Source organism: Telopea speciosissima, chromosome 11 (assembly GCF_018873765.1).
Source record: "Telopea speciosissima isolate NSW1024214 ecotype Mountain lineage chromosome 11, Tspe_v1, whole genome shotgun sequence".
Lineage (NCBI taxonomy): Eukaryota > Viridiplantae > Streptophyta > Magnoliopsida > Proteales > Proteaceae > Telopea > Telopea speciosissima.
In genome coordinates, this window is record NC_057926.1 from 12378439 (window position 1) to 12392992 (window position 14554).

At 44.4% G+C, this 14554-nt stretch overlaps 1 protein-coding gene across 1 annotated transcript in view; it reads right to left on the reverse strand.

The window, feature by feature from the left end:
- Nucleotides 1–340: 340 nt before the first annotated feature.
- The window catches only part of LOC122646633 (factor of DNA methylation 1-like), a 40617-nt gene continuing 26403 nt past the window's right edge, over nucleotides 341–14554 (reverse strand). Inside the window, exon 8 of the mRNA XM_043840222.1 lies at nucleotides 341–651. The gene's annotated coding sequence lies outside the window, so the exon portion shown is untranslated. The remainder of the gene's footprint in view (nucleotides 652–14554) is intronic.

Genomic DNA, 14554 nt, shown 5'->3' on the forward strand with positions numbered 1-14554 from the left:
GTAGGAAAGACATGCTGAAAAGAGTGGCAGAGTGCTATATGGACCATTTTGACAGTTTTGGACAAAAGCTTTTAACTGATGTGGTGAACCAATTCTATACTGAAAAGCTAATTTTGGCAGTTAAATGTACCCATTTATTGGCCAAAAATAGGGGTAGTATACTAAATGAAACACATGATAGTTGACTCAGAAATGATAAAGTTTTGCATCTAACGAGAGGAAAAAAAAAGTTAGTTGGATCAGTTCATATTAGAGTTTTCAACTATTCAAAATATATGTCCTCTGAGCATATCAGTTCAGTCATTACATAAAGCAGCAGTGTATAAACAAATAGCTCGGCAACTAGTGTCATCCAGACAAGTCAAACTGGATTAAGGAAACAAAGGAGAAAAGAAGAAGAAGAAATGACAAAATGTTCAGTGACTTCCTTTAAATCAGTGTAGGTTTATGCTGCAAAGGACGGACCTAGAACTTGTTCCCTAGATAATGCTCCAAACTTCATCATTGTTTTTCTTCCATCTTTTCCTTCGATATAAATTGTGGATAATCCCTCGCTCTAAAAATTCACGTCATTAGTAATTTCGATGTTACCATTGAAGCTTTTTGGTCCACCAGTGGGTAAACTCACAGCCATCATATCTCTTAGAGCATCTGAAAATTGTATATCAGAATGCCTGGAATTTAGAGATATAATTTAGAGATATGAAGACAATTGCAAAACAAAAAGCACAGAGAAACCCTCTACATACTAACCTCTCGTGAGAAACAAAAAGGACATACAATAGAATATTGACATCATCCAATTATGAACCTAATTACTAATAGTCAGCTAATTAAGCGTACAAAACCAGAGTATCTACCTCTAGTTTATCAATAACAAACCCAAATTTAAAATTAGTCACCAGTTTAAATGAAAATTTGGAGTGGGGAATGGACAGGAATAAGTTCCTCATGCATAACCATAAGATACTAAAAAGAAAAACTAAATTCATAGGAATAAGTTCCTCATGAAAGTTGTTTGGATGTTGCCCAACATGAGTGAGGTGTGATTGTAACTGTGTGATTCCCTACTATTCTGAGTTCATTCTCAGATTTCTCCCTCCTCTCTAACCGGCCCTCCACCAAGGTGTCCAAGGATGAGTGAGGCATTGAGAAGGATTGAAGAGATTGAGGAAAAGAGCAGCAAAAGTGACAAGAAATGAAGCACAAAACCTCAAAAAGAGAATTCTTGATCATGGGAGAGAGTGAGATCCTAATTACTAATTTAACTATGCTAATCAAATAATTAACTAATATTAAGCAACTAATTAACCGATTAATAAAACTAATTAACTAAAATATAAACCAATTATTTAAAGTAACTAAGCGTTAATTAACTGCTACTAACTAATTAAAACTTAACTAAAAGAAAAGGAAAGAGAATTACCTTAATTAACTCAAGATTAGGGCCAAGAGGGGTGGGCCCTTCGCTCCAAAAGGAGAACCGATAGACCGATTTAGTCTCCCTGCTCAAAGGGGAGCTTAATTCACTCTTTTTCTCACTCTTGGAGAAATCCTGAGTATGGGACTACCTTAGTGGAAATCCTCTTACAAATCAGATTTTAATCTCAATTATGGGGCCTACTCATTCATGGCAACCCTCGTACAAATTGGACTATTTCTCCCAATTCTTGGACTCTGTTTTTGTACGGGAAGGGTCCTATATATAGCAATGTTCGAAGGGGAAAAAATTCATCTTGTTCCATGTGGGACTAAGGCACTCTTTGGTATCATTTTTCAGTTTCATTTTGGCCTATTTAAAAATAAAATCATTACTAAAAACCATCTTGATCAAAAATGAAAAATTGTTTGGTAACTACTAAACATAATAGATTGTAGAATGAAAATAAGTTTGGTAACTACCTATGAGTAAATAATTTTTATTACATTTTTGAACAAATGGGTGAAGAAATTCTCTCATCACCTATCTTCTTTCCCAAATCAACTCTAAATGGTGTAGAATGCAACAATATGACAAAAATCAAAATGGGAGGAACCACCCTCCACTCAATCATTATGATCACCCAGTAGGATAAATTTGGCTAAGAAACCCTCCTAACGATTATTGATCAATTGGAACCCTAAGAATTCGAGGTGTTATCAAGGGTTGCAACTACAGTCTTTACTCTTTAGGTTAGGGAACACTAATATCAAGTGTTAAGGGTCTCAATAACCTACCATCTTCTCTCCACATCACTACACAAAATGCAACAGATCCTATTCAGAAGGTTAACAATGAAACTGTTAATCCCATTATACCGCAAACCAAGAACAACACACCTTTCTTAAGTGCTTCCGGTGATGGCTCCATAGTCTCTACAGTAAAAGGAATGAACGCCAGCTTGTGCCGAGAAATCGAGTCATTGACCTCCTCCATTATTTCCCTCACCGAAACGAACTTATCCGCAGAATTCGTTAGAATTTCTCCACCTTGAATAATAGCAGTGGCATCGACAACAGCAACTGCGATACCTTTGCTCGATTTACAGCCCTCGAAGACTCGAGTCGCAGCACTTTCTTGCTGCTTCAGAGGCGGCTCCTTCTTAACAATATTGCTCCAACAAGGTGTCGATGACAGGACCTCCATTGCTGGACCAGAACTATGTACCTTATAAAGAGAAGTGAACACAGTAAAATAGCTACACCTGTGCAGAATATAATCTGAAACTTAGACGAGAGAATCCAGAGATAGTAGGAGAGAGAGAGAGGGGCGGGTAAGCCGCTTACCTGCAAACGTGCAGTGAAGGTTCCATCTCTCTCTCTCTCTCTCTGTGTTTCAAAAAATGAACACCACCAGAGTTCTCGTTGCAGGAAGAAGAAGGGTGTCACACCCCCAACCACCCCTTGGGAGGATTAGATAGGTGACCCGAATTGCACGGTAGCAATCCGCCAAACCCCAAGGATCCAGAAGCTGTTAATACCATTCACAAACACACACACACCCACAACAATGAACAAGATAGAACACAGAGTGCTGCGGAAGCTAATATTTACATTAAAAATCAAAATAAATATTTACATAATGTTTTTGTTCTTGCTCTCTCTCTCTCTCTCATACACCGGCAGTCCCAACTCTTCCAACCAAAACTTTACAAAATAACAAAAGGGGCAAGACAACCTAGGCCCCGAATAAAGCTATACAAAAGGGGATTGGTTAGTAGATTTCTATCTACAACAAAAGAATCCCGAGGTTAGAAGAAAAGTCAGCTGCCCTCCCATTACGGGTCATCATCTACAATCACTGAAAACACCCGTACCAGAGGAAGGACCTCTGTCCGGCTCCAAACCCACACAGTCATAATAATCATGGCCCGCCTGCGCGAGATGAGCTTCCCCGCTATTGTAACATCCACCTGCAATATCATCTAACAGAAAGACATATACAAGAGTGTGAGCTCCACCGAGCCCGTGAATGAAATATAACCATGCATGCACATGCAAGCACAACCAAACGACTCTTATATGCAATGCAATCCATTTTATTAATTAGCCACCTAACATTACAACTAAGGCAGATAAAAGTGCTATTAAAATCTCCAATACATGTATCCCTGGTGCGGGCTTCTAACCCCTTCCCGCGATACACCCATTGAGTTGTCGGAGATGACCAATCAACTCCCGCATCAATCACCAAGGTCAGCCCGACCAGCCCTCTGGGATTAGTCTTTGTAGTCACCTATCACCATTCCGGTATAACATTTTCTTTCTCTGGCATTTAGCCACAAAATCACCTTTTTGGTGTAACATAATTCTATTCCTTTTTCTCTTTTATATAGGTACTCCCACAGACATCCAACACCTTAACCCCTGTTGGCAAGGGTTCGTAGCACTGGTGATAATACTCTAGCCCAATGCATTCTATATGGCATAGTATGAGTCGAGTGGTGTCAACCGCATCCCATTCTACGGGCTACCACAGGCCTCATTTCCAAGCCGGCTACGGCATCTAATCTAGCAATTCCACATACAAGCATCATTATCCATTCTCAATATTCATCAGACAAGATTCCAGCATTTAGACAGAACATAAGGCAAGTAAAGTAATTGAACACAGTAAATAATGTTGTTGTAATTATCATGACTCATTAGTTATATTACATTTACACACATGGTGTAATTCAACTCACCTTGTTCTAGTCCCGCTTGCTCTGCAGTCAGCTCGGTCCCGGCCGGTATCTGACACTGCACCTCGAGCTCGGGGTCAAAACCTAAGTTAACCGGATCATTAAAGTATGTTAAACAAAGTTCAAAAGTATGTTAATGTATTTTTACATCAAGGTTTGCCTATGTATGGCCCTTTCAATCCCATACAACAGTACCAAGGTTCCCAACCTATGTTGGGCTAGTCTGTGTGTGGGTTCCTGGCTCTGTGGGGCCCACTTGAGCATCCAAGGTGTGGATGACAGCAAGGACCAATGGGGTAGGGTTTCCAGGTCATTTTCATTCTCTCCAGACTGTTCTAGACCTGTTGGTGAAGGTCCAAAAGGCTGGAAACAAATCTGAGCCCAAACCGCACCACTGGGCGTTTGACTGGGTGTTTGGGTCAATCGCCAAGTGCATCGCCCAGTGCCTGTTAAACATGAGTTTTGACTCCAAAACTTGGATTTGGTTGTTGGTTTGGCCAAGATTTCGATCAGGGATGTCCTCAGGAGGATTATGGCCCTAAAATGAAGCTAAATGGACTAGGTTTAAGGGATCCAAGGTTTGGTTATCCAATTGGGAGTTGATTTGGGTTCTGTCAACACAGAGAATGACCTGTCATGGCTATGCTCAGGCTTTGAATTCGAAGTTGACTGCATGCAAGGCATGGATCACCTATGTTTACCTACAACAGGCCTAGTTTTAAGCTAAGACATGAAGAAAACCATATGCATGCAAAGATCTATGCCTACACTGCATGATCAGGGTGTAAATCTGTAGTTTAGCTCATCTCTGAGACTGATTTCTACAGTAACAGATTTGAATCCCATTTTAATAGCTAGATCATGCATGCAGGATCCAGAGCTCCTCTAGGCACCTAGGTGTTGTTCTTAGTACTACTGGTCAGAAACTCGACTTATAGACACAAGAATCAGGTGCAACATTGGATGGACAGCAGTGTTATGAGCTAAAACATATTACCTTCAAGCAATGAGGGTGCTCAATCCAAGCCCAGATCCAATCCCTTACTCCTTCCTTCCTTTCTTCTCTTTCCTTCTCTTCTTCTTCCTTCTCCTTCTCCTTCTCTTTCTTTCTCTCTTTATTGTAGGAACAGTAGAAACGACATAGAGAGGCTGGGCCCTCCTATTTATAGTTCCTATGGCCTTAAGGCCTGTCTGGCCATGCTGCCCTCCTTCAAAAATGCATTTTTAAGTGCATTCTAGCCCATTTCAACTGCATAGGTGGGGTCCACTAGGTTCCAGAGGTGGGTAATGGTTTCTAAAATTCCCATCTACCTCTAAGGGGTGTTCACAAGCTATATGCATTGTTCCCATTTGTTTGGAATAAAAAATGAGTTTCAGTCACTCTGGGCGTTTGGGTCAATCGCCCAGTGCATCGCCCAGAGAATGGATCTTTGCTGTTTTTGCTTTGGCCTTGAACAAGGGTTGAGGCTCCCATTTGGGCACTTCACCAATACCATTTCCAAGACAAAATAAACATCTGAATGGGCATGGCCCCCATGTATTTGTCAGAGAGAGAGATTACCTGGAGTTAGAGCTATACATCAGGCTGTGGGCTGAGCAGCTGCATGGGTCTGCAACCCACCTCCTCACAGGTAAGATGGATGACATCCTTGGAGGTTCTCCACTAGATTCAACCACAGGGGTGACACACCACAGTGTGCTTGGGTGGTTTGTCTCAGGCTCATATCCTTCAAGCAAAGTTCCAATCAGTCTGGGGCAGGTTTAACAAAGGGACCATTTCTATTTTAACGACTAGATGTCTATTTTACCCCTCATATTTGGGTCATATAAGCACATGCTCATTAAAAAGCAAAAAAATGAAGGAAAAACAGATTTTGGCCATAATCCATAATAGACTCGTTTGGGGGTGTTTTCATTTATTTTAAATAAAAACAACTTTCAAAAGTGATACCAAACACAAGAAAAAATGAAAAATTGTCAAAAATGAAAATGAAAAATGATACCAAAGAGGCCCTAAGAAAAGTAGGTTTTGGTGCAAAAAGGAAGGTGCAACGTGGTGCCCCAGCATTACCTTAAAGAGAATCTTTTGAGGGAAATTGTTATTAGAAAGCTTATGCCAAGTGCAACTTCAGTAAGCCATAACTTTTGATCCAACAATCCAGTTTCGACATGCGATATATCGTTGAAAACCTTGTTCTGAGCACTATTCAGTAATCCAAGAATAAGGCATGGCCTTGGTTGGCAACTTTGCCGAAAAAAGTGCGACAAGTGGTGATGCTTTCCTGGCATTGTGTGGAGGTGGTGGATGATTTGCACCGTTCACGCACCAATGTTTGTTAATGCTAAGTCTTAATGATAGAAAAAACTTATCCACACTGTCAAAGCCAGTTTTGAAAATCATTTGGTCGTTAAAATCTTTTGAGAGAAATTTGGTCATTTTTCTCCTATAATTGAACTTCTCAAAGAGTGAATCGTCGAGTACATAGCCTACTTATATCATCATCACCGGGGGGGCTGACTAAATGTTAACAGATTTAGAATTAGAGTAAGGCTTGGATGACTAATGACCATCCCAAGCTTCTTTATTTATATCAATGAGACTAGAGAATAAAAGTACAAATAAGCCATGTGGGACTAAAGCCCACATATTAGAAACATAAAAACATAAGAAAAAGGGGTCTAAAAAACCCCTACGGTTCTAACACTCCCCTTCAAGTTGGAGCAAATATGTCAATCATGCCCAACTTTTTTTTTTAATCCCAAATATTACCTGGGACCTGAGCTGGCCCCTAAGATTTTATTACAATCCTCAACAAAAATAAAGAATATAGGGGGGAACATTCCACCTTACCCCAACCCACGATGCCAAGAGGACACACCCACTCAAGGCAGCCTTACCACCCCTTACAAGAGAAAGAAACTCAACCACTAGCTTCTAAGAACAGGCAAGCCTACTTTGTCCTCACGAAGGATGCCTTGAAGGGTTCCGAAAGGCATGCTACCAGGTTGAAACCCGGCAGATGTCTCCGTATCATAAGAGAGGTTGGCCCGCCAGTCTGTTGCCCTATTGCTCTCCCAAAAAGCAAAGGACATGTGGGCCCGCGTGGAAGCAACTAAATCCAGGATCTCCTTGAAACAGTACCAACCTCCCCACAAGCTACACCTCTTCAGATTAACAACCCTGACAGTTGTCTCTGAATTAGAATTTACCACCACATCCATTAAGCCCATCACCTGGCATAACTTCAATCCATCCCTCAGGGCCCTCAACTCCGCCAACGAGTTAGTGCAAGGACCATAAAAATTAGAGAAAGCAGCCAGAACTTCCCCATTGCGATCTCTGATGATCCCTCCCCCGCAGCCCAGGTCAGGATTGCCACGACACGCACCATCCACATTCAGCTTAACCGAGACAAAAGGGGGGCACCAGTACACTGGGGTAGGGCGTTTCCTCTTGGGGGATGGAGCCGACAAACCAAACCATTGCAATAATAAGCCATCCCTAGTTGAACCATGAATACCAACCTTGGAAGGAAAGGGTAGCTCCCTCACCCAAGTCTTGATGCACTCTATTATGGAGCTAGCTGTCCGCCTCTTTTCCCTGTGCCTTCTGTTGTTTCTTTCCTTCCAGAGTTCCCAAATGATCAGACATGGCAGAATACTTGTGATATATGCACTGAGACAGTGGCAGCCTACCATCCCCTACCAAAGTAAAACCCTGCTTCTAGCATCCTGGGTAGAGAGAGGGGCAATGTCAAAAACACGGGAGAAGTAGCCCAGACTTTGGTAGCTGTACCACCATCAACGAGGCAATGATCCGTCGTCTCCCTCCGAGGCCTACCACAGCAGTAACACTTTGAAGCCAGGGGGATGCCCAATGACATCAGAGAGTCATCAGTAGGAATCTTCCCATTCAAGAGCTGCCACGAAAAGAAACCCACTTTCACCGAAAGTGTTTGATTCCAGATCCACTTCGCATAGGAAACTGTTGGGGCCCCACCCCACACTTCATTCCAAACAGCCTTTGTAGAGAACAAGCCGTTACTAGAGGGGGCCCAAACAACAAATCCTCGCATTCAGACAGGAAAAAGGAACCTGACGAGATACAATCCCTAATAGCAGCTGAATCAATGTTGTCCAACAAGCCCTGCCTCCAGGAACCATCCTCACAAATAGCATCCTTTACCCGCAGCCCCAAGTCAACCAGGAGCCCATTGTCCACAGCGTCTATCAGCGGACCATTCCCCGTCCAGTTATCCAGCCAAAAGTATATGTTACCAGCTCCCAGTAACCATCTGGAGTTGTTCAACAGGAGATCCATGTAAGCCAGCGTGTTCCGCCAGGATTTTGAACCAGCCCCAGGCGACCCCGATAACGCCACACGCTGACTCCTAAAGAACTTGGCCTTAAAAAAATCACTCCACAAAGACCTACATCCTCCAACAACCTAATTCCCAGTCCACCTTCCTCGAGCGGCCTACAGACCTTCTGCCATCCAACCCAGTGCTTCTGCTTTCCCCACTCTGAACTGCCCCAAAGAAAATCAGCAAAGACCCCATAAATTCTCCGAATGACTGCTTTAGGCGGAACCAACGTAGCAAGCACATGGATGGGGATCGAAGAGAGCACATGTTTTAAGAGGGTGACCCTGCCGCCCGCGGACAGCAACCTTCCCTGCCAGCCTGCAACTTTGTTTCTTATCTTTTCAACCAACCCATCAAACAAATAGATCTTCAGTCTTCCCGAGTAGAGAGGTGCCCCCAAGAAGGTGATAGGCAAAGACTTCCGCGAGAACCCAGTGATCTCCCCTACCATGTAGGCTCTAGATGGCGACGCCCTGCCGCTCAAAACAAAACAGCTCTTCTGCCTATTGACAAGCTGACCCAAGAAACCTTCATATCTGCTGAGAAACCCAATAATCTGCTTAAGAGAGCCCTTCAACGCCCTAGAGAAAATAATAGTATCATCTACGAATAGGGAATGAGAAACCCCAGGGCACCCTCTCGGCAGCTTGAAGTAGGAGGCATGCCCTTCTGCAAACAAATTTTTAATGCCCCTGCTAAGTACCTCCTCTGCTAGGATAAAAGAGCCGGGGATAGGGGATCCCCTTGCCTCATCCCTCTAGTTGACTTGAAGAAGCGCGACTGTCTGCCCCCAGAACTGTAGAGCACCAACAGTTAACCACCATCTTCTTGATTAAGTTGATCCAGTCATCGCTAAACCCAAAGCTAGAGAGGACCTGCCAAAGAAACATCCATTCCAGCCAATCATAGGCCTTAGCCATGTCAAGCTTAAGTATCACATTGCCCCCCCTAGTTTTTCTGTTGATATCTTGGGCTACCTCTTCAACTATGGAGATATCGTCATGTATGCTTTTGCCCTGCACAAATGCCCCTTGCTCCTCCGCTACAACAGAAGGAAGGATACCTGCCAGCCTGGATGCAAAAATCTTGGCAATAATCTTGTAAGCAAAGTTGCACAGGCTAATGAGTCGAAGATCAGACATTACCTCAGGGTTCTCCTTTTTGGGAATGAGCACCAAGTTTGGTGGATGTAAAGCTCCTGGGCAGCTCACCTCCAGCAAAAAAATCCTTGACAACTGCCCAAACATCCTTCCCCACCACATCCCAGCAAGACGTAAAAAAATATCCTGAGAAGCCATCAGGACCCGGCGTACTATCGCAAGACAAGGAGAAGACAGCCCCTTCAACCTTGTCCATCGAGAAGAGCTGCATTATCAGCATCAGAAATGACCTTGGGAATCAGAGAGAGCAGGCCCTTGTCTACCAAACAGCCCTAAGAGGTAAAAATGTCCGAGAAATGCCGCACCGCCTCCTCCTGAACCCCCTCCGGGTCCGTAATCCATGCTCCATCCCCCCTTTAATTCTCTGGATATTGGCCTGCCTCCTTCTAATGTTAACTATAGAGTGGAAGAACTTTGTGTTCGATCCCTCTCCTTTAGCCAAGTCACTCTGGATTTTTGCTTCCAGAAAATTTCCTCTAGCAACAACATCTCCTGCAAGGCTTCCCTGGCAGTCATCAGAGCATCCCTGGAGACATCGAAGGCCTGCTGATCAAAAACAGTTTCTGCCCTACTCATCGAGTCCTTCGCATCCCTAACCTTCTGATGTGTATTGCCATAGACCTCCTTGTTCCACTTTCGTAGCGCACTGCGAAGCAACTTGAGCTTCATAAAAAAAATAATTAGAGGCGAACTAGAAACCGCCAAAACCCACTAATCCTTAACAAAGTCATGAAAACCTGGATGCCGAAGCCACATCTGCTGAAATTTGAAGCTTGAGTAGGTATGATGGCCAGTAGCCAAGAAAGATAGGCCAATGGACGCATGGTCTGAACAAGTCCTGTTTTAATGGGAGACAGTGCACCTGGGGAAAGCATTAATCCAAGTTGTACTTACCAGGAACCGATCTAGCCTGGCCAGCACCCTACCAGCACCAACCTGGTTATTAGACCAGGTAAACCTGTTACCAACATAACCCACATTAACTAGGCCAGCCCTACTCACAAAATTCCCAAACTCCTCCAAAGAAAGAGCGCAAGCCGGTCTACCACCCGTCTTTTCTAAAGGGGACACCACTGCATTAAAGTCTCCACCCACCGCCCAAGGCAGAGTGACAGTCCGAGAGAAGAGCTCAAGCCTCTCCCACAAATCCCTTCGCTCCATGGTTGAACACCGGCCATGGACAAAAGTCACAAAAAAAATCCCCCTGCTGGCATCGTCACATTCGAGAGTAATAAACTGATCATGTTCATCCACCACTCTGACCTTCAAGGAAGCCCTCCAAAAGACCCAAAACCTGTCCAATAAATGCAAAGAATCCGGCCCAATTCTTTGTAGCACCATGCGTGCTTTCGCCACCTAAGCCTTAGGTTCAGCTACAGCTACAATGTCAACTTTATGCAAGCTCACTAAAGTTTTCAACCGCCTGATCCTAGGCTTATTTCCAATTCCCCGGGCATTCCAAAAAACACAGCTCATTAGGAATTATTATAAGGGGCGACTGTAGATCGCATCGATCTCGTGACACGCTGTTGGGCTCCCTCCTTGATCTGTCTCCCATGCCTTGCCTTCTTAATTTTCTTCCGTTTATACACCAGTGCCGCACTAAGAAAAGCAGGTTTTTGGGGCGCTCGGCTCCTTACGCGACGTCCAGCAGGCACTGAGGCACTGCTCCCTGGTTCCAGCCTCTCTAAAGTGTTGCGAATCCTCCCTTCTAGTGTAACATTGAACCCCTTTAAGCTTTCCAGAATAGCCTGACGCTCCAATAGAGGGCCAGCCAAGCTCAAGACGAAACCATCATCCTTCGAACTAAGGGGTATAGCTCCGTTATAAAAAAAAGACTGAGGCCGATCACAAGCAGACTGCAATCGCACACCAGTCAAGCCGTTGCCGTGGCCTAACATGGTGCCAGCAGCCCTTGAGTCCACCATCGCCATGGTCAGTTCTTCCAACCTGCTTTCGCCCTCCATGGCCTCTTCGGCTTTAGCACAAGTAATCTCCCCCTCCTCCACTGGCTGGAGAGCGCCACCCATATCTGCTGCAGGAATCTCCTCCTCACGTGCCATAACCTCTTCATTGCCATTCGAGCCTAACCCCCCAACAACAGGGTTAGCGAGATGGCCTCCACCTTCAGTCAAGGCCAAATTGGCTCCACCGACTGCTGAGCAACAGGCCTCCATAGTCCTCCCCTCCGGAGAGGTGGCATCGTTTGCCCCTGAGAAGGCTCACCGATAACACCTGCACCTCCACGAGAAGAGCCTTCACCCCTGGGAATGAAAACACCATCCCTATCTCTATCTCCAGTCCCTCCCATCTCCGCTGCTGGGGTCGCGCCAGTGCCGTCGACTGCAATACCCTCATCTGTCCACCAGCAGGCTTCCTCCGTAAAGCTCTTCTGCAGGTCTATTTCTGATGCCCAATCTTTGAGCAAGTTTCACAATAGGTTGGGCGTCTCGGGTAAACCACATTTTGATAAAACCCTGAGGCCCCACAACCAATCCATATTTTCGTTGGAAGTGAGGCTCACAAGTCGACCTCCACACATACCCGTGTTGCCACCGTCCTAATGCAATTTGTCGTTACTCCATCGACTTTGAGGACCCTGCCAATTGCTCCAGCAATCGAAATCAAGAAGTTCCCTTGGTAGAGATTAACCGGAAGCCCCGTCAAAGAAACCCATAGCGGCGCCAGTGGAGACTCCCAGCCAGAGACGAAGTCTGAAGACCATCTCATAAAACAAAACAGAAACCCCTGGATGTACATCTGCACCTTCAACCATACCTTGACAAAATCAGCCTGAATAGCAAACCGAAGAAGAACATGTCTGGGATCCAAGATCGAAACGATCACGTTGCCCTGCAAGAATAGCGACTTCTGAATATGCTCCTTGATCTGAAAGAGAGCAGGCTTCCCATAGCTGCACTTGGCCACAAGCGTGGTTGCGAAAGTCCTTTCCGAAACTTCAAGTTCCTCCTTGGAGAAAAAAATCGCATGTTCTCCAAAATATGTTGATGGTTTTTTAACTTCCACATTGACAGATGGCAACGCCATTGACCTAGACACCTCCAAGGCAAAACTCTATCCCACCTGCAACAATCCCTAGGTGGGGAGGGGGATCAGGGGGGAACCTCCCTAGGAAGAGAGACCACCATTGCAGAATCCCAAGTGAGAGAAAACCCTAAACGACGTCACCAGAGCTAATCCTACGCACCCCCGAAAAAAAAAAAAAGGCCTATTAACTTTATCTTAATGCCCAACTTGACTAGATCAGGATGGAACAATTTTTCAGACAATCCCTTGGTGAAAATATCAACAACCTGATCAGTAGACTTCACAAAGGGAACACAAATCAATCCGTCTTCTAACTTTTCCTTTATGAAATGTCTGTCCACTTCAACATGCTTGGTGCGATCATGTTGTACTGGATTGTGAGCAATGCTGATATTGTCACAGTACAACATCATAGGGAGATGAACAAGAATACCAAGGTCTTGTAGCAAGCCTTTCAGCCAAAGTAACTCACAAATGCCCTGTGCCATAGCACGAAACTCTGCTTCAGCACTAGACTGAGCCACCACATTCTGCTTCTTGCTACGCCAAGTGACAAGATTGCCTCTTACGAAAGAACAATACCCAGAGATAGATTTCCGATTAGTAGAACCAGCCCAGTTAGCATCAGTATATGCCTCTATCCGTAGGTGACCCTAAGGAGACAGAAGAATGCCTTTTTCAAGAGTTAATTTCAAGTAGTGAAGGATCCAAAGGACAGCCTCCATATGAGAAGAATAGGGGTCATGCATAAACTGACTCACAGTACTCACAGCAACAGCAATGTCTGGACGTGTGTGTGAGAGATAAATCAGCTTCCCCACCAGTTACCGGCCTTTATCAACAAGTTCACCCTCCTTTTCTTTGAGACGAACAGTAGCCTCCATAGGAGTATCAGAAGAGTGACATCCTAACAAACCAGTTTCAGACAATAAGTCCAGGATATACTTCCTTTGGGAGAGAAAGATGCCTTTAGAAGACCTGGCAACCTCAATCCCTAGAAAGTACCGTAGCTTCCCTAGATCTTTAATCTCAAACTCTTGCCCAAGAAACTTCTTCAACCGGTTGATCTCATCACCATCGTTGCCAGTAACCACAATGTCATCCACATAGACTATAAGAATAGTGATGGTTTTTCCAACCCTCTTTATAAAGAGAGTATGATCAGCATTACTCTGTTTATAGCCTACAGAAATCATGGCCTTGTGAAACCAACCAAACCAAGCTCTAGGTGACTACTTCAGCCCGTAAAGTGCTCACTTCAACTTGCACACTTTACCTTGATTACTGTCACAAGAAAAACCTGGTGGAATATCCATGCACACCACCTCACTAAGTTCTCCATTAAGGAAGGCACATCCAGCTGTTGTAGATCCCACCCAAGATTGACTGCACAAGATAGCAAAACCCGAACTGTATTCAACTTTGCAACAAGAGCAAAAGTCTCCTGGTAGTTAATCCCATATGTCTGAGTAAAGCCTCTTGCAACCAGACATGCCTTATACCGATCCACAGTGCCATCAACCTTCTGTTTGACCACAAACACCCATTTACATCCCCCTGGTTTTTTCCCTGGAGGAAGATCTACAAGATCCCAAGTATTATTTTTAAGGCTTTCATTTCTTCCAACATAGCTGCCTTCCACTTTCCATCTGCATAAGCTTCCTGCCAATTTTTAGGAACAGAAACAGAAGAAAGAGAAGACACAAATGCATGAAAAGACGGAGAAAGAGAACTATAAGAAACATAGCGAGAAATGGGATGCAAGGTGCAAGTCCTAGTACCTTTGCGAAGGGCAATAGGTAGTTCGGAAGAAGAAGTC